This window comes from Olea europaea, chromosome 18, assembly GCF_002742605.1.
Source record: "Olea europaea var. sylvestris chromosome 18, O_europaea_v1, whole genome shotgun sequence".
Lineage (NCBI taxonomy): Eukaryota > Viridiplantae > Streptophyta > Magnoliopsida > Lamiales > Oleaceae > Olea > Olea europaea.
In genome coordinates, this window is record NC_036254.1 from 10,808,257 (window position 1) to 10,836,208 (window position 27,952).

The 27,952-nt window shown below is 35.7% G+C and overlaps 1 long non-coding RNA gene and 1 pseudogene across 1 annotated transcript; both read left to right on the forward strand.

Moving 5' to 3' along the window:
• Positions 1-19,116, forward strand: part of LOC111366722 — a 27,241-nt pseudogene extending 8,125 nt beyond the window's left edge.
• Positions 19,117-21,304: 2,188 nt separating this feature from the next.
• Positions 21,305-22,685, forward strand: LOC111366473. The gene is made up of 2 exons (XR_002697660.1): positions 21,305-21,342; positions 21,900-22,685. It is a non-coding gene; the product is annotated as an uncharacterized LOC111366473 (long non-coding RNA).
• Positions 22,686-27,952: the final 5,267 nt, after the last annotated feature.

Below are 27,952 nucleotides of genomic sequence, written 5' to 3' on the forward strand. Positions count from 1 at the left end.
ATTTAGGAGAGAGGAAGAAGAGGGAGAAAAGGAAGAGGAAAACAAATAAAAAGAATATTGAGAAAGAAAGGATTTCTATCATTTCTCCCTAATTGAAAGAACTCGACTCCAATTCTAAGCAAAGAGGACTATCTTTCTTTTTGACCAAATAATGAAATTGATCGCTTGACGTCAAATCCAAAATTGGCTGGCTGATTTTCTTCTTTTGAGTTGTGGTTGGGGAGATTTTTGGGTGGTTGAAGATGGCTAAGGAAGTGTGTGTATAAATTTTGAATTTCAACATGAAATTTGTGTACAATGAAAACGACTTGTTCTGCTACCAAATTGATGTATACTACAATAAAACCAAATAGTAGGATTATAGAAGAAGGGAAAAGGGTAGAGAATAAGAGAAATAAGGGAAAAAGAGAAGAAGAAGGGGAAAGAGAAGGAGATATGTAGAAAGTGAACAAGAGACATTAGAAGCAGATTTAGGAGAGAGGAAGAAGAGGGAGAAAAGGGAAAAGGAAAATGAACAAGAAGAATATTGAGAAAGAAAGAAGAAAAGAGAGGAGAAAGAGAAGAAGAGGGAGAGAAAAAGAGAATTTAGGGAGTGAATATCAAGTTTATTTTATGTCAACATTGTATCTATTACAATGCACAAACCTCCTTCATATGGGGTTTCGAAAAACCTATTCTAAATAGGAAACAATGAATCAAATACTAGAGAATCTAGTAAATAAATATATAATAAAATCCTAGGAAAATCCAGTAAATAAACCCTGATATTTTTTCCCAAAATAAGAATCTAAATATGGAAAATAATCATAATAATCTAATAGGATTTACATCATTTTTTCGTGGTCCCGTGGGAATGTGAGACAATATCATTTAAGATGTATGAGTTTTAACTTGTCGCGACTCATCAAAATCTTCACTTGCGACCTGGAAAGAAATCGATTTGAAAAGTAATTTTCCCCATTTTTGAGTAAAGATCATGTCTCGGGCTAGTGGCTCCATGGTCTTTTAATTCTTTCACATGGTTAATCCTTTGATGATGCTATTATACTCTCAATATGCTAATATAAATGACTATTGATTTGATGTGTATTACCTCCCTGTGTTTGCCTTCTTTTCATTGTTAACTGTAAACTTTTGCTACAATTTACTTTACCGTAATACAGGCAAAACATGGAATTGACTGTCTTGAGCTTCCTCTCATTCAGCACAAGAAGTTGCCTGATTCTGATAGACTTCCCTCTGTGTTGAGTGGTAAGTTTCTGACACGATTGATGGTTATAGGAGATTGTTTCAGATTATCTCGATGCATTTGTTCACGTTATGTGCATTTCAGAGACAGTTTTTTTTGTGAGTTTTTTTTTTAGAACTTTTGCTTCATCAGTTAATGTGTGATCCCTATTGTGTTTTGTGTCATTATTTTTTTTATCTTACATCTTTAAAGACGGTTCATACGGGTGCACATAAGATGTTAATCGCAGGTTGTCAAACTTGATTCCTCATTGACCGTAAATAGTCAATAGCCTGGCCCCATTTCAGTTAGATTCATGAAGAGAGACAGCTCCTCTTTTTGGGCTGTGAGGCACAAGGTACCAAGGTTATCCAATCACAGGTTGTAAATTCACATGGATTAAATTTCTCTGTGCACATTGTTGTTATTATCTTTCTGACTTTGGTGTGAATGCCAGATCGTGTGTATCTGGTCTCTGCGAAAGTAAATTGCTAAATTGAATGCTTGTTCTTAGTTGCTTTGAAATGAATGTTGTGATCAGACAGAAGATAAAACTCTCTCAATCCCCCTCCCCCTCTTACACATGTTTCATGACAGTTACTTCTATTTAAATTCACAAATTCTACAAGGGATGGACATTATGGTTTTTTCTTGCTTATCTATTGCTGCAGATACTGCATTTGATTGGATTGTCATAACTTCACCTGAAGCTGCTCTGGTTTTTCTTGATGCTTGGAAGTAAACTTTCTCTTGGATTGCAAGTACTCGTAATTTTGAATTAATCCTGTACTTTATGTGAAAATAATTTGTTGGCATATTTGGTAGCGCTTTAAAAATCTTCCATTATATTTTCTGGAAATATGTATGTGAGAATTATGAAAAGCAATTATCCAAACACAACTAGTGGCTATAACGCTACTTAGGTTATGAGAATCTTGAAAAACAATTCCCCAAACAAAACTAATGGAAAACAACACTAATATCAATCAATTTCTGGAAATGTTGCTGCAATACTAAATGTACACTTAGGTTCCTAGAAGAACACATTTTTTAAGCATTTATTACTCATCAATTATTTGCTGGCCAGATTCACTGATCCAATTTTGCTAACTTCTGATCCATAGAGCTGCTGGATCTCCGAAAGTTAAGATTGGAGTAGTGGGAGCTGGTATGACAAGCATATTTACTGAAGTTTTGCAGTTCTCAAAGAAAAAATCTTGACGTCACCTGTGCACCATCTAAAGGTTCATATGCTAGTTTTGATTTTATTCTATACCAATAAACCCTATTAATTAATAAGAGTCTGAACATGTGTACATGTGCATGCATTAATCATGTCTGTGAGCATTTTCATATTGTTGCAACATATTTGTGTGACTCAGTTGCACCTCAAAGTCCATATGATTGACAGCTGGAAGCCTAGAATAAAGAATTAACTTCATTTTTAATTTCCAGCAACTGGGAAGGTTCTGGTTTCGGAGCTTCCAAAGCATGTGAATAGAAGTTGCACTGTCTTATATCCTGCTTCTTCAAAAGCTAGTGGTGAGATTGGTATGTGTAGTATGCCTGACTTTTAACCCGATAGATCTCCATCTGGTTCACATTGATACTGCCACGTCATTTTTTATTCTAGAATGTTCATTAGTTGATTAGAGGAAAACTCTATAAATAAGATGGGGGAGGGGAATTAGAGGGGATTCAGTGAATAGTTTAGAAAAAGTGGGGAGAGATCAAGGCCTCTTGAATGCCTTGTATTATGTTTAATTTCTTGACTTTCATTCTAGTTAATATCAATACAATTCCTCTATCTTTACAATATACAATTCCAGTAACTCCATAGACATCATCTTGCAGTCACATTACAATTTCAGTGTTTTATCCCGCAAATTAGTGCATAACACTTCACTGTTGGTCTAGCCAACAAACAGTAGAGGTAGCAGCAACTAATCCTCTGCATTAGCAGTCAGAATCTACAGTTTATCAACCACATTAGCCAGGATCTTATCAATTGGTATTAGAGCACTAATTCTCTGGCAAATGGAAACAAAATTCAGACAAGAATGGGAGGAAAAATGGAGCTCATTATTGAATCGATTTGATCGCATGATGGTGCAATGGGAAGGAGGATATTGAGCAAAGGATTCGAAATTGGATACGCTAGGTCGATTAAAAATATCAATATTCTATGATGGCGATCCAGACTATTGGTTAAGGAAAGCCGATGAAATTTTTGCAAGGAACTAATTGTCCAAGAGGGAAAAGGTGGAAGCCACTACAGCGTGTTGGGATGGTGAAGCTTGGGAGTGGTTCTGATGCTAGATCTTCGACGACCCGTGCAAACTTGGGAAAAACTAAAAAAATTGATGTCTGATCGATTTAGCACGAGTAAGGTCTTTGTTGGTGATGAATTTTCAGCTTGGAAGTAGTATGATGGGTTGAACTAGAAGACAGAGAATGGAAAGCCAGAGAAAGAATAGTCGGCACCAGAGGAAGAGCGGGAAAGGAAAGGAAACGGGCGGGTCGCTACTTTGCCAGAAACCACCCACACATTTGAATTGCCACTTTTGATGAAACTTGGGTAAATAGAGGTAGGCTTGAAATCTTACCATTACCACCGTCGATGGAGGAGAAGAGATTGGAGTAGGTTTTAGAGGGAGCCTTTGTAAAATCGTTGAAGCAGGAGAAGAGCAAAGAAAGGGAATTATTGAGTTTGATGGATTTGGACTGGGGAAAGGAATGGGCCGAAAGGATTGAAGACCCGAATGAGAAGTAGGCCCATTTGAACTTTGACCCATCTAGGTCTAAAATTAATATGGATAACCCAAGCCCACAATTCCCTTATTTCCCTGTCAGCACACGTAAGTCGGCTCTCAAGACACCACATCCAACCAACCTGATCCACACCAAAGCCACGGCCACCTCCAATTTCCATCAAGCGATAACAATTAAAGGGGCTAATTCGTTCAAGAAATTAATTGATGAGCCACAAATGGACAGAGACAAGGGGCTGTGTTTTTTTAGTGATGAGAATTGCCCCAACAACTCACAGACGCCGCAATACTGAGTTGCAGGTATTGTTGGTTACCAATAATGGGGAGGAAGTGGGACAAGGAGATGATTAATTAGAGGTTTTGGAAGAAGATGAAGAAGAAAATGATGTGGGTGAATTGATTGAGTTCTCACTCAATTTCCGGGAAAGGACTAACTAAATAAAAAACAATAGAAATTAAGGGGTTGATTTTGGAGAAGGCAGTGGTGGTCCTAATTGACGATGAAGCGACCTACATTTTTATTTTGGCTAGTCAGATAAAAAAATGGTACTATTTGTTGGTAGGGGCAATTGGATATGGAGTTTCCTTGAATACGATACTTGCGATAATTGCTTGCTTGATCAAGTCCTCTCACTTCGAGGACTTGAAACGTTCCCTTCCAGTGATGACAATGACTGGAGTGCTTGCAAGACAAATGGTTTGGTTGCAACATGGATCGACCAAGACATCAACAACTTCCACCTTGAGGACAAGGTGGATTTTGGGGTGGCACGTAATGATAGATTTCCATCTCATTCACATGGATGTCGGCACGTCATTTGTTATTCTAGAATGGTCATTAGTCAGTTAGAGGAAAACTCTATAAATAAGATGGGAGAGGGGAATTAGAGGGGATTCAATGAATTGTTTAGAAAAAATGGGGGAGAGATCAAGGCCTCTCGAATGCCTTTGATTATGTTTGATTTCATGACTTTCATTCCAGTTAATATCAATACAATTCATCTATCTTTACAATATACTATTCCAGTAACTCCATGGACATCTTGCAGTCACATTACAATTTCAGTGTTTTACCGGACAAATTACTTCATAACACTTCCCTGTTGGTCTAGCGATTTTCTTCCAGTAGCAGTAGCAACAAACAATAGCGGTAGCAGCAACTAATCCTCTGCATTAGCATCCAGAATCTGCAGTTTATCAACCACATTAGCCAGGATCTTATCATAACCTTAATTTTTCCCTTTCCCTTTTGCTCTCCACGTGTGTCAACATGAAGGAAGTTCCCTTTGGGTCAGGATTGTTATGATGGAAAATGCTGCTTAAACAAATTAAATGTCAAACTTAGAAGCTGTGGCATCCTGAGGATGTTCCTGAGAACAATATTTAGCTTGACTATATTAATATTTTATAATTCTTATGTTGACTTGCTTGAAAAGGTTAAGAATGTGACTTTTTGAAACATAAACTGGAAAAAATCCATATCTGATTCTTTCATGGGCATAAACTGATGACTATCAGATCTATAGGCAGCAATGATTAGAAAAACCAAAAATAAAAAAAGGAAGCCAAAGATTATTACAAGCTATGAATTTATGAAAGTTGGTTTATTGAATTGGAATAACTCCAAAATACATGGTGAAACACTATGTAGAGCACCTGGATATCACATTGAGTATACTCAGAGTGGGTTGGTAAAGAAGTGTTTTAGCCCATGTTTGATGCAGTGGTGGACCCATGACTGGGCCCTTCATTTTTTACATTTACAAAGTAGGCCCTTCTGTTGAGAATCACACCAAATCAAATCAATTTCCTGATTTTTAGGGAAACTTGGCTGCATATTTCGTAATTATAGGGATCCTATTCATTTCCAAAAAATCAGTATTGTATAGCTATATATTTCAGTTGCATAGTTGTAGCTTTATTTTCTATTTTATTGACTGTATTGTAACTATAAGAGGATGAGTATGACTATTTTCCCATTCATTCGATACAATATTCTTTTTCTACCCAATCTATAATTGGCCTATGTTTTTATTTATTTATTTATTTATTTTTGGTTCTTCCTACCCATTACCACGTCAGAAATCTCTAAATCAACCCCTACCACTGGTGCCAATATCAACTCCTCTAAACCTCCAACTGAACCTCTCTCTCATTCCGTCCAAATCGACTCAATGGGAACAATTTTCTCAGGTGGATCCAATCCGTTCGAATATATATTAGAGTGGGGGAAAATCAGTTAATTGATGACATTGTAGAGCCAGAAAAATTGATGTTGGCCATGCTGTTTAGGATGCTGAAAACTCCATGGTAATGGCCTGGTTAGTGAATTCTATGGAGGAGGAAATAAGTGCAAACCACATGTATTGTCCTATTGCTAAAGCCCTTTGGGATTATGTCACCTTGATGTATTCAGTCCTTGGAAATCAATCCCAAACATATGAGTTACAACTCAAATTGGGGGAAGTCCGTCAAGGTGAGAATTTCGTCACTAAATATTTTAATTTTCTCAAAGTTTTATGGTAGGACCTTGATTTATTCAATGATGACCATGAGTGGAAGAACATGGATGGTTGCAATTACTTTAAGAAAAAAGAGATCTCACAAATTTTCAAATTTCTGGCTGGACTCAATGTTAATTTTGATGAAGTACGAGGCAGGATTTGAGGTTGTAAGTTTTTTTCTAAAGTTCGACATGAAGAAAGCAGGAAAAATGTCATGCTTGGCAAGAAAATCATTGCTGGACTGGTGGAAAATTCGGCATTAATGGGGATTGCTGTTGCTGCCTATCGTGCCCCTAGGGGCGGACCCACTAAGGGACGAGGGCGGTCAGCCGCCCCCATTGATTTTTCAAAAACCTTCAATTCGACCTTGTTAAATTTAAATTCTCATATTTTTTTTTTTTTGGTTTTTTCACAATTTATTTTAGTCAATTTTCCATCTCGTCCCCACTGAAGATTAATTTTAGGTCCACCCCTGCGTGTCCCTTATACTTAGCGTCGCCAAGATGACAAACTGAAGGTTTGGTGTGATTTTTGCAATAAATCACGACATACTTACGAAACTTGCTAGAAACTGCATGGAAAACTTGTTGATTGGAAACCTGTAGAGTGGAAGAATAACAAAACTAATCCGAATCGTGCCCTAACCAAAGCACATACTGTGAGACCACCTCTTTCAGTGAAGAACAAATAGAGCAACTCCTAAAGCTATTGAAATCTGCTCCACCGACTCCCGGTACTCCTGTAGCATCCTTGGTTCAAACAAGTAGAACTTTGTGTGCCTACTCTTCATTATATGCATCTTGGATCATAGATTCAGGTGCCTCTCATCACATAACTAATCTATCCCATTTGTTTATATCTTATGAACTCTTTTCTGGAAATAAAAAAGTACGTACTGCAGATGGAAATTTATCTTCCATTGCTGGCCAAGGTTCATTCGTTTATGAGAAAAAAATATTCTGAAATCTGTTTTACATGTCTCAAAACTCTCTTGTAACCTTTTGTCAGTAAGTCATTTATCTAAAGATTCTAACTGTCGTGTTATCTTTGGTGTCTCTTGTTGTGAATTTAAGGATTTAAATGTGGGGATGATGATTGGCAGTGCTAGAATGATAGATCTCTACTATTTTAATGACAACTGTGTTAGGAATAAACAAGCTCAGGGTTTTATTGGTGGTATCCAATTAAATCTTGTTTATGATCAAATAATACTATGGCATAATAGACTAGGACATCCTATTTTTTCCTATTTAAAGTACTTATTTCTAGATTTATTTAAAGGAGTGGATTGTAACTCTTTGGTTTGTGAAACTTGTTTCTTGGCTAAAAGCCATCGAAACTTTTATAAAATTAAACTTTATTGTGCTTCAAAACATTTTTATCTAATACATAGTGATGTTTGGGATCCTTCTAAGATTACCACTTCAACCTGAAAAAAATGGTTTGTGACATTCATTGATGTTCATACACGCCTATGCTGGCTTTATTTAATGAATTCAAAAAATGAAGTTGCAAAATTTTTTAAAGATTTTTACTCTTTGGTAGAAAACCAATTTCAAACTAAAATAAGTGTTCTTCGAAGTGACAATGGAACATAATTTTTTAATGAATGTTTAGGAAATTTTTGTACAAGAAAAAGGCATTGTTCATCAATCTATTTGTAGGGATACTCAACAAAATGGAATTGCAGAACGTAAAAATAGATACTTATTTGAAGTTGCTAGTGCTCTTATGTTTCATATGAATGTTTCTAAATATCTTTGGGGAAATTCAATCTTAACAAGTTGTTATCTGATTAATAGAATGCCCACTAGGGTTTTGAACTATAAAACTCCTTTACGAACTCTTAAAAAATCTTTTCCAAACACACGTCTCATCAATAATCTCCCTTCAAAACTTTTTGGTTGTACGATGTTCATTCATGTTCCATCCCATCTTCGATCCAAATTTGTCTACGAGCTGAAAAATGTATTTTTTAGGCTACTCTCCTAATAAAAAAGGCTATAAGTGTTTTAATCCTGACACTAAAAAATTTCATATTAGTATGGATGTTCAATTTCTTGAAACAACTCCATTTTATACTAAAACCTTTCTTCAGGGGAAGAATCTGAATGATGATTAGTTTTGGCAACAAGAAGAACCAAAACTAGTTTCCTTTTTCCCTCAAATAAATTAGGAAATGAATACTTTACCTAGAGAAAATAAGAAAAATACTGAGCTATATATGCCAAGTAAAAATGTATCACAAAAAGGGGAAAAACTTTACCACCTATGCCCACTGAGCTACGTCTTTACACTATATGTAGGTTCAATCCCAATATTTAGAATCTTCCAATCAATTCTGAGCATGGTCAATCATCATCTCCTAGGTCTTCAATTCCAGGTAATCTTCCTAAAAATCCTACTCCTTTACCTTTCTTTGATCATGACATTCCTATTACCATTCATAAAGGAATTAGGAATTGTACCAAACATCCTATTGCCAAATATCTGTCCTACCACAGACTTTCAGAAAAATACAAAGCCTTCACAACAAATGTTTCCCATCTATTTGTACCTAGAACTATACAGAAAGCACTACAACACTCGGAGTGGAAGTGAGCAGTGTATGAGGAGATAAAAGCACTTCAAAAAAATAGAACCTGGGAAATTGTTGATCTACCTAGGAAAAAGAAGATAGTAGGGTGCAAGTGGATTTTTACAATCAAATGTAAGTATGATGGGAGCATTGAGAGATACAAGGCAAGGCTGTTGCTAAAGGTTTTACACAAACTTATGGAATTGACTATCAAGAAACCTTTGCACCTGTTGCAAAATCAATTCCATTCGAGTGTTACTTTCTCTTGCAGTACATCTTAACTGGCCTTAGCAACAGTTAGATGTAAAGAACACTTTCTTAAATGGAGAGTTGGAAGAAGAAGTGTTTATGGACTTACCACTAGGTTTCGAAGAAAACTTTGGAGAAAAGAAAGTTTGGCTATTAAAAAAGTCATTGTATGGTCTTAAGCAATATCCTAGGGCCTGATTTGACAGGTTCGGAAAAGTCGTCAAGCTTCAAAAGTATTTGTAAAGCTAAGCCGATCATACAATGTTCTATAAACACTCAAGAGAAGGTAGAATGGCAATATTCATAGTTTACGTGGATGACATAATTTTGATTGGAGATGATATTGTTAAGATTGATAGATTGAAGAAAGCCCTAGCTCGTGAGTTCAAAATCAAAGACTTTGGTCCTCTTAAATACTTCCTTGGAATGGAGTTTGCTATATCCAAGAAAGGTATTTTTATCTCTCAAAGAACGTACTTGATCTACTAGAAGAAACAGGTTTACTCGGTTGCAAAGCAACAGAAACCCCTATAGAACCAAATCCGAAGCTTTAGCGTGCAAGTCTAGAAGAAATGATTGACAAAGAGAGATACCAACGCTTAGTTAAGAGACTAATTTCTCTCTCCCATAAATGTCCTCATATTGCATTTGCAGTGAGCATGGTAAGTTAATTCATGCACTCACCTAATCAAGGACATTTTGATGTTGTGTACAGAATTTTAAGGTACTTAAAGGGGACCATGAAAAGGAATTCTATATGAAAATAGGGGACATCTCCAAGTTGAAGTGTTTACAGACGCAGATTGGGCAGGAATGTAATAGACAGATGATCAACTTCGGGATATTGTACCTTTGTTGGGGGAAATCTTGTAACTTGGCGTAGTAAAAAACAAAATGTGGTGGCTAGAAGTAGTGTTGAGGTAGGGGTTTAGGGCAGTGGCACATGGTATCTTTGAGGTTCTGTGGATCAAACATTTACTTGAAGAACTTAAAACTACCCGTTCCTTACCTATAAAGGTATTTTGTGATAACAAAGATGCTATTGCAATCGCACACAATTCAGTGCTCCATGATTGAACTAAACATGTTGAAGTTGACAAAAACTTTATAAAGGAGAAATTGGAGAATGGTCTGATTATTATACCCTACATTCCCAGGTCCGAACAGGCAGCAGACATTCTTACTAAAGGTCTACCAAAGAAGTAGTTTGATACGTTGGTGAGCAAGCTGGCCATGAACGACATCTTTCAACCAGCTTGAGGGGGAGTGTTGAGAATCACACCAGATCAGGGCAAATCAGTTTCCTGATTTTTAGGGAAACTTGGCTGCATATTTCATATTTATAGGGATCCTATTTATTTCCTAAAGTCATTATTGTATAACTGTATATTTCAATTCCATATTTGTAGCTTTATTTCCTATTTTATTGACTGTATTGTATCAATAAAAGGGTAAGTATGACTACTTTTCCATTAATTCAATACAATATTCTTTTTCTACCCAATCTATATCTTCATTTTTTTACATTTACGAAGTAGTTCACATAATTTTAATCCATAATTTTTACATAATTGTGTCTCGCCCCCACTAAATTATGTTCTTGGATCCGTCCCTGCTTTGATGGCCATTATTTGGGAAAAACAATGTTTTGAAAAGTGTTTTTTAGGAGAATGTGAGGTTAAAAAATAAGAAAATGTTTTGGATTTACTTGCAGAATATTTTATTGTGTTTATGTTTGGTTGGAAATGAGTTTGTAGAAAAAAGAGTTTTCAAATATTGGTTATCGAACCCGGGCATAATGGTCCATGAGATTTGGATGAACACATTAAAGGTCATAAGCAAATGTTCTTGCTGCTGCTGCTTTTCCACTCCCCATTCACCTGAAAAATTCTTAATAGAATTTTATTTATTTCTCTTATTTTTCCATCCTAATACTGCTTTTAGCTGTTAAATAGACGTATAATGATTAAATCAATACAGTATGCTAATCTTAATCGCCAACTGTTCTATAATTCAATTATTATGTTTCAATATGGAGTAATTAAAATTTAACATCCACCGTTAAGAGAAGCCAATTTTGCAATTTAGTTAGACTGCCCATTTTAACAAATTATCAATCTTCGAATTAAGCAAAGATCTTAAAATTTATACAATGCCTGTTGGATCCTTTAGATGATGAAACATGTAGGTTTTGCTTTGCATTACTTTTGTACTCATGCGAGCTGGTCTACTCAAGTATGACTCAGCTTCACGAGAATTCTTTTATTAGATCCTACTATTTCAAACTTATAATTTTATCTGTAAGGAAATATGAAACTGATTTAACCTGCTAATTGAAATTGTCTGTTTCAGAAGAAGGCCTTGCCAAGCGTGGATTCCAGGCTACTAGGCTCAATACATACACAACGGTATGATACTCTTGTAATTTTGTAAATGTTCTAATGTCTCAACAATTTCATGTAATTTATAACTTTAAATTTTAATTTGCCTCCACATAATGCAACAGAAAATTTAACATTACAGTTACAGTCATCAATTGCAAGTGTTTAGATGTCACTAAATATTGATCAACAACAAATACTCATCTTGTTTCTGTTAATTTGGTGGCCTCTGATAATTTCCTATAGGAACCTGTTAGTCGTGTGGACCAAAGTTCTTGAATGGGCGGTTTCTGCTCCTGTTGTTTCTGTAGCATCACCTTCTGCAGTTCGGTGTACTTTTCTGTTATAGCAGTTCTGTTGAAAATTAGTCTATACTGTTGATCCTGGACTAATCTTCTGAATAAAAAGTTTCTGAGTTGAATTCAAACCTAAGCACAACTCACATGGGTATTTGTGTTCACATATTTAATGAATTGGGTGTACAGTGCTCTTTCTACATGGTTTTATGAAAGACAGGCTATCAGAAAATGTGAAATATGTTAACGGTCTATTTGTGTTACAGGTGTTTTCGTGAATATTTTTAAGACTCATTTTGAGTGTTTTTTTATTGTGAATCTTAGTTGAGGGGCTTATGTTGTACCAAGTCCAACACTCTTCCCAAAAATATTTACCATTTAATCTTACCAATTCACTTGCAGGATCCTGTTCGTATTACTGAATATGTTAATTACAGTTTACTACTTGTGGACTTATTGCCATTGAATGTGTTGGTGGCAATATATATATCCTATCGGGGGACGCCTAGGCGCCAGGTTCCTGCTTGTCTTCATATTTTTGTGGCGCCTAGAAGCCAGGTGAGTGGCGCCCGGCAGAACCAGTAGAACTAGCCCCCTTCCTTTCTTCCTCTCTTCCTTTCTCACAATTCTCCACCTCGTACATTATTTGATAGACCTCAAATTTTGGACGAACACAAGAAGAAGAAGCAAGCACCAACTCGGCCGCACCATTCAAACCATGATTGCCTACGTATCCAAAACTCGAGATCAAGCCTCCGTAGTTCACATCCACCTTCATAAACACTCCACCTCATTTCAACCCCGCCCCGAAGGGCCATGCCTTCTCGGGCATATCAACACGGACTAATGTGAAGCAAGTCCAAGCAATGTTGAAACTCGCTACCTGTCACCACTTTGGTTAACATGTCAGCTGGGTTCTCATTTGTGTGTACCTTCGAGAGTGAAATATCACCTTCCTCTATGACATCACGCACAAAATGATACCTGACATCGATATGCTTGCTTCGAGCATGATGAACCTGATTCTTAGCTAAGTGAATCGCACTCTGGCTATCACACCATAAGTCCACACAATCCTGCTCAATCCCCAAATCATCTAGAAGACCCCATAACCACAATGCTTCCTTCACTCCCTCTGCCATAGCCATATACTCGGCCTCTGTAGTAGAAAGAGCAACTGTAGCCTGTAACATCGATCGCCAACTAACTGCGGCACCATGTATGCAGAACACATATCTAGTAGTAGATTGTCGTCTATCTAGATCACCTGCATAATCCGAGTCCACAAACCCACTTATATGACATGCATCTCCACCAAAACATAAACCCGTATCCGCGGTACTTTTTAAGTATCTCAGGATCCACTTCACAGCTTCCCAGTGTGCCTTCCCCGGATTCGCCATGAATCTACTGACCACACTCACCGCCTGTGAAATATCTGGACGTGTACACACCATGGCATACATCAAACTGTCAACTGCACTAGCATAAGGCACACGATCCATGCGTACCTTTTCTTCCGCTGTAGTAGGAGACTGTTTACCAGAGAGCCTAAAATGTGGAGCCAATGGAGTCACCACCGACTTTGCACCTTGCAACCCGAACTTAGCAATAACCCGCTCAATGTAGCCTTTCTGACTCAAGAACATTTGCCGGTTCGTCCTCTCTCTTCTGATCTCCATAGCCAGCATTTTCCTAGCAGCCCCCATATCCTTCATCTCAAACTTTTTACCAAGTTGAGATTTCAACTTATCTATCTCCACCTTGCTTTTCGAAGCGATAAGCATGTCATCCACATATAGAAGAAGATAGATATAGTTACCTCCCCGAAGTTTTCGAATATAAACACAACAGTCATACTCACTTCTGGAGAAATCATGCTTTAGCATGAAGGAGTCAAATCGCTTGTACCACTGCCGAGGAGATTGCTTCAATCCATATAGTGATTTTGTCAAGCGACATACCTGACGTTCCTTATCCTCAACCTTGTAGCCCTCAAGTTGATGCATATAGATCTCCTCATCCAAGTCCCCGTGCAAGAAGGCGGTTTTGACATCGAGTTGTTCCAGCTCAAGATCATGATGAGCAACAATACTCAATAGTACCCGAATGGAAGTGTGCTTGACCATAGGAGAAAAGATCTCATTGTAGTCAACTCCCTCTCTTTGTGCAAACCCCTTAGCCACTAACCTCGCTTTGAATCTTGTACCATCGAGCTTGGTAGGATCCTCCTTCTTTTTATACAACCACTTGCAACCAATAGCTTTCTTACCTATGGGCAATGGGACAACCTCCCATGTTTGGTTCTTGTGGAGTGATTCCATCTCTTCTTCCATTGCCGTCGACCAACTCTCGCTATTGTTGTTTAAAATAGCTTCCTTGAAAGTGGTAGGCTCATCATCCTCCACCGAGAGTGCATACTCAACCAAATTTGTCTGCCCATAGTGCCTCAAAGGTTCGTCTGATCCCAACTTTAGAACTTGCTTGTAAATACGGCGTGGCCTAGAGGAAGCCAAATTATCTGCAAGCTGCTGTTGTTGCTGTGCCTGTACATTCTCTTGCTGAACCGCCTCTTGTTCAAGTGCATCATCACTCTCATCTTGAGTGTCTATTTGATGCTCCTCTTGAACATGCCTAGAATCAGGTTGATCTCTAGATTCTATGTCAACAACTTGAGACATTGTATCTCAACATCATCACCACCGGACACTGTAGCTTTCAACGAAGCTACCATGGAGTTCTCATCAAAAGTAACATCTCTGCTGATTATGAACTTAGAATCCTCTACACACCAAAGGCGATAGCCTTTTACACCTGCCGCATACCCCAAGAATATAGCCTTCTTGGCCCTCGCATCAAGCTTTCCTTCGTTGACATGATAGTAGGCTGTGCATCCGAATGTTCTGAGTTTCTCATAATCTGCATGTTCTCCTATCAATACCCTATAAAGTACATCTCCATCAAACCTTGAATGTGGAGACCGGTTCACTATGTAGTAAGCATTTGCAACCGACTCTGCCCACCATTCTCTGCCCAAACCAGCATAGGATTGCATACACATCGATTTCTCTCGAAATGTGCGATTCAGTCTTTCCGCGACCCCATTCTGTTGCGGTGTATTTCTTACTGTCCAATGTCTCACAATGCCTTCCTTACCACAGAACTCCTTGAAAGAACCGTCTGTATACTCAGTACCGTTATCAGATCTCAGTGTCTTCAATTTCTTTCCAGTTCTGTTTTCAACCATTGCTTTTCACTTCTTGAAAGTGTCGAATACCTCATTCTTATGCTTCAAAAAATAAATCCAAGCATATCTAGAATAATCATCAACAAATGTAACAAAATACCTGGAACCGCCTTTGGAAGTGACAGAAGCCGGACCCCATACATCCGTCAAGAATGCCTCTGCTTCTATGTTTGCTTGGCTGGAACTGAACTCGGTGTGCTTTACCATACACGCAATGCTCGCAAAAATCCATGCAAGGCTTCTTCAAGTTCTTTAGCAAACCTTTCTTGACTAGCAAATCTAGCCCCTTTTCAGACATATGCCCAAGCCTCCTATGCCATAGCCGAGTGCACTCACATGGGTCTCAACCACTTCCACTTGTTCCAACTGCTACATCTTCAGTAACTGTAGTACCCTGAAGAGCATAGAGATTGCCTTCACGGATACCCTTCATCACAATAAAAGAACCACGAACAACCTTCTTTACTCCATTCCATGGTACAATCTTGCAACCACCGGAGTCTAAGGCACCAACAGAGATAAGGTTCTTTCTCAAATCAGGAACATGTCTAACATCCATCAATGTTCTAACCACTCCATCATACATCTTGATTCTAATTGAACCAAGCCCCACCGTTTTACATGAATGGTTATTACCCATCAACACGGTTCCACCATCAGTGCTTCTATAGGTAGTAAACCACTTCCTATTTGGACACATATGGTAAGAGCATCCGGAGTCAAGAATCCATTTACCGGAGGTCTCTTCATCACAAGAGATGGTGTAGCACTCATCGCTTTCCCCTCCTTCCAAGGCATAGCTTACCTCTTGCTTGACTTGCACCTTCCCACTGTTGTTGTTCTTATTGTTCTTCTTCCAACCCTTTTTGTTTGGACAATTCGCCTTGAAATGCCCAAGCTCGCCACATTTGAAACAAGAACTTTCCGCAAGAGGTCTAGAACTCGATCTAGATTTTTCTCCCTTGCCCTTTGGGCGCACATTGCTTCTACCCCTTACAAACAATCCTTGAGCTTGCTCCTTGTTACCAATGGTAGACATGCCACTAGTTGCAATCTTTCGAAGATCATCCGCTAGAAGTGACGTTCTAGTGTCCTCCATCACAAGTTTATCACCCACAAGCATCAATGTTTGTACTAGGTTCTCGTAAGACTTTGGCAATGAAAGAAGTAGTAGAAGTGCTTGATCCTCATCATCTACATCCACATCAATGTCTTTCAAGTCCGATATGATCCTATCAAACTTGTTGATGTACTCCCGGATTGGTGTACCTTCGTCCATCTTGCAAGAATACAATTTAGACTTCAAATAGATCCGATTTGTTAGAGTCTTTGTCATGAAGTTCGCCTCCAACTTTGTCCACACCTCCGCCGCCGTTACCTTACTATCAACCAAGAAAGCAACATCTCTTTCAAGGCAAAGAATGATAGACGCTCGTGCCTCAAGATCTAGCTCTTCCCAATCCTCGTCCGACATATCAACGTGCTTCTTCTCCTTTCCCGCCAATGCCTTGTGCAACTTTTGAGAAATCAACAAATTTTTCATTTGCATTCTCCAATATGAAAAATCATTCTTCCCATTGAATTTCTCTATCTCATACTTCCCAATCTTCACCATTCCTCTAGTAGACATGATTTATCCACTTGTTTACCGAAAATAAACCACAAAAGTTCACTTGGGAATTTTCACAAACACCTTGTGCACAACAAAGTTCAAGCAACTCACCACAAAATCGAAGCTTAACCACCTTGATTTAGGATGTAGCTCTGATACCAAATTGTTGGGAAAACACCTTCCAAAGATGGCCCAAAGATCAAACAAAGTTAACAATGTGAAAATTTCCAAACCACTTCAAGGACAAGAAAATGAGGAAGAAATGATTTCAATGGAATATATGAAGATCAATGTATTTGGATTACTTGAACAAGCCTCAAGTTAATCCCCAAGAAAGAAAATAACTTTGAATTTATACCCAAAATGAATAACCTTCTATCTTGTAAAATTCTCTCCAAGTTTTCTCTCTTCTTTCTCTCTAATTTTCGGGTGCAAGGGTTGTCTTAATGAAAGGGGGGGAAAATGGCAATATATATATCCTATCGGGGAGTGGCGCCAGGTTCCTGCCTGTCTTCATATTCGGGGCGCCTAGGCGCCATGTTTCTGCCGGGGAGGCAGAAACTGGGCGCCTGGCAGAACCAGCCCCCTTCCTCTCTTCCTCTCTTCCTTTCTCACAGAATGCTTTTCTCGAAGCATTTTCCTTTCTGCAGATTTCTATGAATTTTGTTTACCTTCTCGTCTTTTTATCCCTTATTATTTTAACGAATGATTGCATATCTTCCTTTACAGTGCTTGGATAAATCTAATCCCAAAATCACAACAGTGGAGCAATTCTGTTGCATGTATTGGTGAGACAACTGCCTTAGCAGCTAAAAATCTGGGTTTGAGGAATGTGTATTTCCCAACCAATCCTGGCCTTGAAGGGTAATCAAATATCCATTTGGAACTTTTGGGAAATCATGCATATACTTGTTTCTGATGCAATTGTCTCTGTCTCTATGCTCTATGAGTGGTAAAAAGCACTAGCAGTTTTCCGTTCTCTTTACTTTCTGAGATGTGCGTGATATAGTTGGAGAGTTCACTATTTAAGTGATAATTTAGAAGAAATACGAGGATGTGACATAAATTTACGATGCAGGGAGATATATTTTATTTGTATATGCCATGTCTCAGTGCATAATTTTGTATAGTAATGGCATGTTTAGAAAAGTGGATTGCACAATAGTATTAAAGGAGAAAAAGAAGTTTAAATATTTTTAATTGTAGTGTTCATTGTTCAATCCTGTTCATTAGTGCATATCAAACATGTTTTAAGTATCACTGGGTTTATCCTTCTGTTGCAGGTGGGTTAATAGCATTTTAGAAGCCTTGCAAGTCCAGGAACAAGTTCAGAAAGTCTAGGAGTCGTATGTTGATGCCCTTCTAATTTCACCTGGTAATTTCTATATACTGCTTACACTAAGTTGTTTCCCAGTGAATAAAGATGCTATTGAAGATTAAATATAAATCAATAAACGTCTCCTCTCTAACAACTTTAGCTTCTAAACGGCATGGTTCAACACAGTATCAAAGCACACGTGGATCATGAGTTCAAATATTGGGGGATTATTGGAGAACACTTCTTCCTATTTCTTTCTCTTGATATCCGATGATCATGGTGATGCCCGTGAATTCTTATTTTTACGTAGCAAGTACTTATTAATTTGTCTCCTGGACTGGATCTATTATGTCAGATTTTCACGTACCCGTTGATATGCTATTCCCAAGGACTATATCCTGGTAGTTTGTCGGTTAAATTAATAAGTGGGGTATTTCCGGCCAAGCAAAACTGGCTGTAAAATAGTAAATTTACGAGGCCTTCAATAAAAATGAATACAGTGTGCACTTGAGGATGACGTGTTGAAGATTCAATTTAAATAAATAAATGTCTCTCCTCTCTAATAGACTAATGGCTTAAGCTTTTAGCTTCCCTTTTCACTATTTGTTATTTCAGGCACTATAAGTCGGATTAGAGCATATTTTTTTCAGGTTAAAGGTGGGTGCAGAGATTCCAATATTCATTTCCCTGTATAAATAAACACCTAGAAACTCGATTTAATGATGGTAGAAATGGCAGAAATAAAGATCTCCTTGCTGTTTGCCATTGCAGAATAAGCATGTATATCTGGCAAAGTTTTGTAATATGTAAGTGAAGAACATACATAGCGATGATGCGGATGTATTGCAAAATTGTAAGTGCATATTTCTTGCTGTAGAATGTAAATATAATTTTTATGTTGATGCAATTTGCTAGACTATTATTCTTTTCTTCAGCGCATAATGCAGTTACTCGGTTAGTTTTCCTTTTATCTAATCATAATTTCCTTTTCGTAGTGCTACGTTTATTTAAAATTTGTATCTTGGTCATCAAATGGTCGAGAAACTCTCAAGTAGTTGATAGTCTTTACTTCTTGTTCATTTACCTGCGAAGCACATAGACGTTACTCATTTTAGCGAATATACCTCATCAGGAAAATGAAACCTTTAGATACGAGTATATATCTAACATTTGAAATCGGCTTCTAGTAGAAGTGTGTTTCTAACATTATCTATCATCGTCTATGATTTTTATCAGTGTAGGTGGCAGTGAATGTCATGATTTACTGTTCAATTATTAATGCATCAAATTACATCATAATTTTACTTAACAATGAATCAGAAGACCTTGTTGTCAATTACATCGCTGATAATCACCACTCCATTGCCACTCCATAAAAAACATGAAAATGATTCCAAAGCTGTGGTATGACCATGCAAAACCAATGCTACATGTTTAAAACTTTTATCCAATGAATATCCATTCTTTTTTGTTCTTTAGGGAGAAATTGAAATATTCGTCAGCAAGTCTGTCTCCAACTTTTTAAATTGAGCATTTGTTTGATGCCATTGAAAAGAGTTTTTTAATTTTTTCCCCCTTTTGGGAAAAATGAGTTTTGAAACAGTATTCTTTTTAATAGAAATTTTGAGTTTAAAAAGTAACAAAATTTGTTGGATTACGTGTAAACTATTTTATTGTGAGAATATTTGGTCGAAAATGAGTTTTAGGAAAAAGGAGTTTTTGAAGAATGGTGGACAAACGGGGATTGAATGAGTTATGTCTTATCCTTTGATTGAGTTAATAATTATACAGTTGCCTTTGAAAATCGTTCAAATCTCTATTAAAGATGTCCTGCTTCAAATTTATATGCACTAACTTCAGTTGAAAAACAAAATTAGTATCATAAAGTCGCACTGTGTAAAGGCCATGACAGAATGCTTCATTAGATTGTTCAAGTAATAAGAAGGCCCAATGTAGCAATGTTATAGGTTTGAAAAAGTAGAAGAGATTGGTATTAACTATATTTCGAGTCTTGGGAGGCATATTACTTTTAATCGTGGTCATTGGCATTTTCTTAGTTTCACGGTCAAGATTGTCGAAGACGATCTAGAAATCCAACAAAATTGTTTACTATATGGAGCTTCGATGGGAAGATGGTGTACGAAAACATCATTGAATCGACTGAGGGCTTCAGCTTTAGCCACTTTGTTGGGTGGGAGGATGTGGCAGTGTTTTAGGGCTAAATTGGATGACCAAAATGTCGCTATAAAGAAATTACATACACCATGTAACATCCCAAAATTTCATATAATAGAATTATTTGGGGATAACGATTTTGATCTAGATGCCTTTGGTGGACTCATTTTGTAGTTCGTATTTAATGGCGTGTCATGGACTCGAGAAAAGTTAATTCAGATAAGTTAGGCCTAAGTTATTGAAGTTCCGAGAAATTGTCTTTAATTGGCAATTAATGAAGTTGGTTTATGATTTAATTTCTATGGCAGCGTCACGTGTAGGACAAATTATAATCCTATTTTGATAATTGTTAATTGTAATCCTATTTTGATTTTGATAAATGTTAAAAGGGTTAATTGTAATTGTTACGACCCAAATTTTTCTAGTCAAAAATAAAATGTTGAATTGTCGAAGACAAAGTCAAAAGGGACTAAAATGAAATAAATTATTTTAATTGGGACTCAATTTATTATGAAAAATATTTTGAAGGTTTAAGTTGGACAATATAAAATTTTAGATATCTACTTATATATTGCTAGAAGTTTAGAATTTAGTGTTTTATTATAGAAATGTTGGAGGACCTCCTTTGCAATTTTGAGTTAGTGGCTACTTATTATGGCCCTATTTGAGCCCTATTTTTACCTTATTAAAATGAAAAATATGACATTTATCCATCACATCAAGCCACCATTTTTTAATTTCTATCTCTTGTATAGGGTTCATAACGGCTCTATTTTTCATTCTCATTCTACAAATAATGTGGCTCAAACGGGCTCTATATTACAATAAACCCATTTCAATTATAATTCAACACACACACAAATAATAGGCAAAAACGGGAGAGGGCAGAGAGAGAAACCGAGAAGAAAGAGGAAGAAAAAGGGAAAGAAAGGGAGAAAAAGAAGAAGAAAAGAAAGAAAGGAGAAGAAGAAGAAGGGAAAGAGGTAGTTCAAGGTTTATCTTCATTTTTCCTTCTCTTTATTTTCTTCAAGAGGTAGATAAATTTTATGTTAAGTTGCTAGGGTTTAATTTGTGGCTAAAATTTCATATTTATGCAAGATGAGTACAAATTGGAGTTCAAGTTTGCTGATTATTTAATTTTCAATTTCATTAGGGTAAAAATACCAATTTTGGCAAACCCTAGATTTTTATTTGGGATCGTTAATTATGAAATGTTAGTGGGAATAATTATATTGATGGAAAACTCTCATGAAACCATGAATTTGAGAAACAAGATAAAAATAAAAATAGGTGGAATCATTGTTACTAGTTTTCTTTAGATTGGAAGGTATAATTATATAATTATTTTTATGAGTGGGACAAAGGTAAATTTGGATGTAGTATATATTTGTGAAGATATTAGAAAGTAGAATTAGCTCTTATTGATTAAAGGAAAATTTGGAAAAATCATTCAAAGTATCGAGAAGTCAAGTTTTACTATTCGACTATTAATATTAAGAAATACTTAGTATTAAATTAGTTATTTTACATCGTATTTCAGGTGGTGACGTGAAAGTTGGGCAAGACTGGTAAATTTAACCAGATTACAATCCATAGATCTGTGAGTGGAGAACTTACTTTTCCAATAAAAAAAAAAAAGATTTCTGGTAAATTTAACCAGATTGCAATCCATAGATCTGTGAGTGGAGAACCTACTTTTCCAATAAAAAAAAAAGATTTCTTTTTTTTTTTTAATTTTATAGAAGTATATTAATTGCGTGAAATGTCTTATTTTCGAGAAATTAGTAAATGAGCATGATTGTTTTGAAATTATCAAAAAATAATTGATGTGATTATCTTGCTCTAGTGCACTGAGGGGCTACGACCGTGTACTAGAGTCATGTATTTAACTTTTATACACTGAGAGGGTACAGACGTGTGTAAGTGTAACTCTTATCCACTGAGGGGCTACAACCGTGTATAAGGATGATTATGTTGTTTCCATCTTGTATACTGAGGGGCTACGACCGTGTACTAGAGTAATGTATCTAACTCCTATACATTGAGGGGCTACAACCGTGTGTAAGGGTAACTCTTATCTACTCAGGAGCTACGGCCGCGTGTAGGGGTACCTATTATACACTGAGGGGCTACAGCCGTGTATAAGGATGATTATGTTGTTTCCATCTTGTACACTGAGGGGCTACGACCGTGTACAGATTGTTGATCAGACAGTTTATGTGCATATGACTTTGTAGCTTTCAGATCATCAGTAGATGTTTACATGGGGTATATTTTGATGTGAATTTTATGTATATAGTGGTTTATTAGCCTTCAACTTACATTTCCCTGTTTGCAGTTCAGCTTATGGAATTCAGATTATAGAATTCAATTCGTTCAATTTTTAGAGTAAAGCTTCCAGTTTATAGTATTGAGCAACAATATTTCACAGATTTTCATAGATGTCAGATTATTTATATTCGCTATATTTTACAGTTATTGAACTAGAATGAAGAATAAATAATTTTATGATCCAATTATGTTAGTTTTAAAAGTGTTACTAAATTTTTGAATTTCTCAAAGTTTTAGTAGAGCAAGAATTATACACATATGAAAAAGTATACTTATTTTCAATTTATTCACTCACTAAATTACAAACTCATATTTTGTTATCATTATCTTAGCAGATAGCATCTATGTTAAGTAGCTTTGGAGCCTGTCGATCCACCGAGAGTGCCAGACACGCACATTGTCATTAGATGTATGATTCATTTCGTCAATTTATATAGTTCAAATTTTTTTAGGATACATGTATGTTTTGACAGAATTGTTAATTGGTAATTTATAGATCCATACCATGGGCTCACTGCATATTTAGTATTCTCATTGCTTTTGGGGTCTTTTGTTCATAAAGCATGATAAATGTCTTAAATAATTTGTATTTTAAAGGGCTAGTGTCTTATATTTTAAATTGTATGTACAGTTTTGATAAAGTTAATCTTTGTTTTAGTGATTTAATTCATATTTTAAAGGAAATTTTGTCAAAATTTTTATACATATATGTCATAGTCAAAGTAGGTCAAGTTTGCCTTACTGGTGCGTCCAGCACTTAGTTGGTATCTAACATCGGCACACGACACGTGTCAAGTCTATTAGAGTGATTCGGGACGGGTCGTGTCTGTAATCCCAACTTAATCCTTTTTACAGCATATGTACGCGTAACGTTTTACGAGAAAATCGTCAGTGGAGTACAATCCAAATTCTACTTTTTGAAACTATGTTTAATTAAATTATTTAAAAGACTTATCAAGTTGGTAGCCACTTGTGTGTAGTGCAGTTAATCTTTTTATTTTTGGATTAGAAGGAAAACTAATTTTAATCGTAATTTTATTAGATTTTCATTGATTACTGGTTTAGTTTAATTAAACAAGTAGAATCCTACTTTCAAAAAGAAATCTCAAATCTCACCGATTTATACCACCACATTGAAGCCAATCTGCATTCATAAGATATTACTTTCAAAGCATACATGCACCCATTTAGTCACAGAAGCAGAGAGTTTAAGAAAGTTTTGAAACGTACAATCATATTTTTCTTTTCGAAACTTTGTTTGATACGAGGTAAGATACATAAAGCACAAGAGGTTCGTCGATACATGCATGAATTGTTGATTGACCTTTGGGTTCGACTTGACAAAATTTGAACTTTTTTGGGTTCTTTAAAACGAAATATGAAATATCTCAAGAATTCGAAATGAGTACGTGATGAGTGTCTCATTTGATCACCGATATACTCCAAATAAATTGTGGTATGAGATGTTTATTTTATTATTATATAATTGTATATGAAAACTGCATGTATCTTATTAGGTATTATCAAATACTCATTCTTAAAAAATAATTTACAAGTTTGTTGAGATCGATTGAAACTGTGGCAGAATAGTGATGTGGGCTACCAAGAGGATTTGAAGAACTAAAAACATTAAATTTTTGATCTTTCAATTGATTATTTAGTTTTAAATTGTTCAAAAATAAGTTTGTTCAATAGTTAGATAGTTATTTCTATTTTTTTTAGGAAATACAAGTTACATGCTTTAAAATTGATATTTATTATTGAAAATAAAGAGATAAATTTTATTTTTATCGTTTCCACAATATCGTGAAGAAAATTGAATTTTAGTATCATTCTAAGGTTTATGAATATTGGGGTGTTATAATTTGGTATTAAAGCACATGTTTATCTTTCTGTATTCTTTTTAACAAAATAGTTATTTGTTTCAAATAAATGAGTTTTAATAGGAATTTACCAATTAAAAAATTTGTATTTTAAGAGTTCCCATTTATTATTTGAGCTTTCTTGATTTACGTATTTGTAAAATTGAATGGTTTAGTCAAAACGACCTAAACTATTTAAAGAGCGTTTGAAATTAAGTGGTTCACTTATAACATTCCTTCTCACCTGAAAGCCTTTTAGTTGCACACTATTCAAATCATAAAAATGAAAAATAACATTTCAAACCATTCCAAATTTTAGAAAATTTTATTTTTAAAAAATTCTATTTCAAGAAAATTCCTTTTTAGGAAATTTTTATATTAAAAAAAGAAAAAAAATCAAAGTATTGTCATAGGATTTTTCCACTTTGACAGAAAAGTTGTAACAGATGCGATGACATAATCCCAGTTGGAAATAGGTGATTTTCATGTGACATTATGTTAAGAATTATGTCAACTATTATATTCATGTAGCATGATTGATTTTCATAAGAATTATGAGTTTAAGGACAATATTTTTGTAACGTTTTAACCAGGTAATAACATGAAAAATCCTTGGGGACGTTCACTGTTTGACCACTCTCCAATTGATTCTAGGTATGAATTGAATGTTATTCTTTTATCATAATTACGAGTCATCTTGCTTCATGTTATGAAATGTATAAGCATGTTTACCTCTCATAGTTTATTAGTTGAACTATTTTACATTTTATATGAATATTGTTTATTCGAGCATTGAATGAAATAAATTGTCATTGAAAAATTAAGCATAATTGAATTTATACATTTCACACATGGTTAAGACTAGACAAATATAGTTGAACGAATAGAATGGCTAGAAAGAATATGATTTACAGAAGTACCTTAGGACCTATGACTGTAGCTATTTGAGAGTATGAGTACTTTGTGTCAAATATGGCCATGACAAGTTAAATGCAAAATTTAAAACAAGGAATTGAGAATGGACTAAGAAAAATTGGAAGGAATATTTAGTTAGTTTCATTCAACCAATGTAGTAGAGGTTTGCAATTCATTGAGTTTCATTCAATCAATGTAGAATAGAGATTGTTGTGTTTAATATTTCTAAGCAAAATTTTGTTTTGTATAAAGAAAATTTCGAAATCAAGTTACAATCATCAGTGATCTGTTAAGAGTTGTATAGGATCTTGATAGACAATAAGCACAGACTGACCTTCAAATTGCATCGATCGATGCTAACAACACAACTCAATTGTTGAACAATTCCGCCGTTATGAGCCCCCAATCTCCGATGGCAAAGTAGACTCACTGGCAACTGAAGAATGGATAATCTTCAACATCTCTCATCCAATGATGCCCTGAAAGTATTATGTAAAGTGTTCACATTGGTTGATGTAGTGGGCTATTGGTTGGAATCTGGCTCAAGCACTAGAACTAAGGCATGCAACATGCTTTGACTTGGACACAATTCAAAGAAGTGATAGAAAAATACTTTCTACAAGCCCTAAAAGATCAAAAGGAGGTAGAGTTTCTAAAACTTAACAAGGAAAAGTGAAGCTTGAGGAATATGAGAGAAAGTTCGAATAGCTCTCTAGGCACGCACTGCACCTCGTAGATACCAAGGCAAAAAGCAAGGGGGTTCGAACTAGGATTGCATCCAAAGATTGGTAGAATAATGGCCTCCCACCAATTAACCACATACAATTAGGTTTTGCAAACTGCTCAAACAATCTCAAATATATTAGAGATTGACCAAACTTTTCAGCAAGAGTTTTGAAGAAGGTGAAAATGGAATGGGTCCAACAAAGAGAAAAGAAATGGACAGAACAAGAAATTCAACATAGTATGGAGTTCAGAACAAGTTGTTACACTCTGTCCCAAGTGCAATAAGATGCATAGGGGTGAGTGTGTATGGCAGTAATATGTGTTACCGATGCGATGAAGCATGCCATGTTGCTAAAGGAGCCCCCTCGAAGAGAGATGATGAGCAAGGCAAGACAGCGAAAGCCAGAGTTTTTTCCTTAACTCAGGATAAGGCAACGGAGGATTTGAACGTGATGACAGACATTTTTTTGCATGTGGAATTCCTGCTTACGTTCTTTTAGACTATGGAGCCACTCATCCATTCACTTTTGCTGCCTTTATTAATAAGTCACATATTACATGTGAGAATCCGATAGTGTTCTAAAAGTTACTATCTCATTGGACAAACCTTTGAATACCAATAACAAAACTAAAGCGATTAAAGGACTGGGTGTTCAAAGTGGTTTATCTTATGAGAAGGCTCCAACAACTATTTTTTCAAGGAAGATACACAAATTGAGAAATAAAGAAATTGTATTAGTTAAGGTCCAATGGTAGAATTGTGGAATAAAATAGTCTACTTAGGAGAGAGAAGATATCAAGGTCAAGAATATAGAAACCTTCAACTAGTTAATGTAATTTCTAGGACGAATTCATTTGAAGAATGAGAGATTGTAATGCTCCAAAATTTTATAAAATGAAATTATTTGGTGCTAATGATTTTGATCTAGATTCCCTTTTATAATTGTGGGAAATTGAAGGATTAAAGTGAAATAGTATTAAATTCAATTTTATTTGGGGCAAATAATTAAATATTGATGGCGAAGATAAGTATATCAATACTTGGCTTGTCTTGTAGTTTGTATTTAAAAACGCGTCGTGGACTTGAGAAGAGTTAATTTCGGATAAGTTAAGCCCTAATTATTGAAGTTTAAAGAAATTATCTTTAGTTAATAATTAATTAAGTTGGTTTATGATTTAATTTTTATGGCAGTCTCGGTTCAATTGTAGAATAAATTGTATTACTAATTTGATAAATGTTATTTAATTAAATTTAGTTAATGAATTATCAAGTTGGAAGCCACGTGTGAGTAGATTATTAGAGTATTTTTTTTTTCCTTTTTTAGATTAGGAGGAAAACTAATTCTAATCCTAATTTTATTAGATTTTCATTGATTACTGGTTTAGTTCAGTTAAAAAACTGGAATCCTACTTTCAAAAAGAAATCTCAAAGTTTACCTATTTATACCCCCAACATTGAAGCCAATTTGCATTCCTTAGATATTATTTTCAAAGCATACATGCACCCATTTATTTACAGAAGCAGAGAGTTTGAGAAAAAGTTTTGGAATGTGCAATCATATATATATATATATATATATATATATATATTATTAGTGGACCTTTAAATTCGACCTAAAAAGTGCCTTTTTAGTTCTTTATAACGAAATGTGAAATCTTTCCAAAATTCAAAATTACTATGTGATGAGATTCACGTTTGATCACCGAGTTACGTTAAATGAAATTTGGTATGAAGTGTCTATTTTATTGTTATATAACT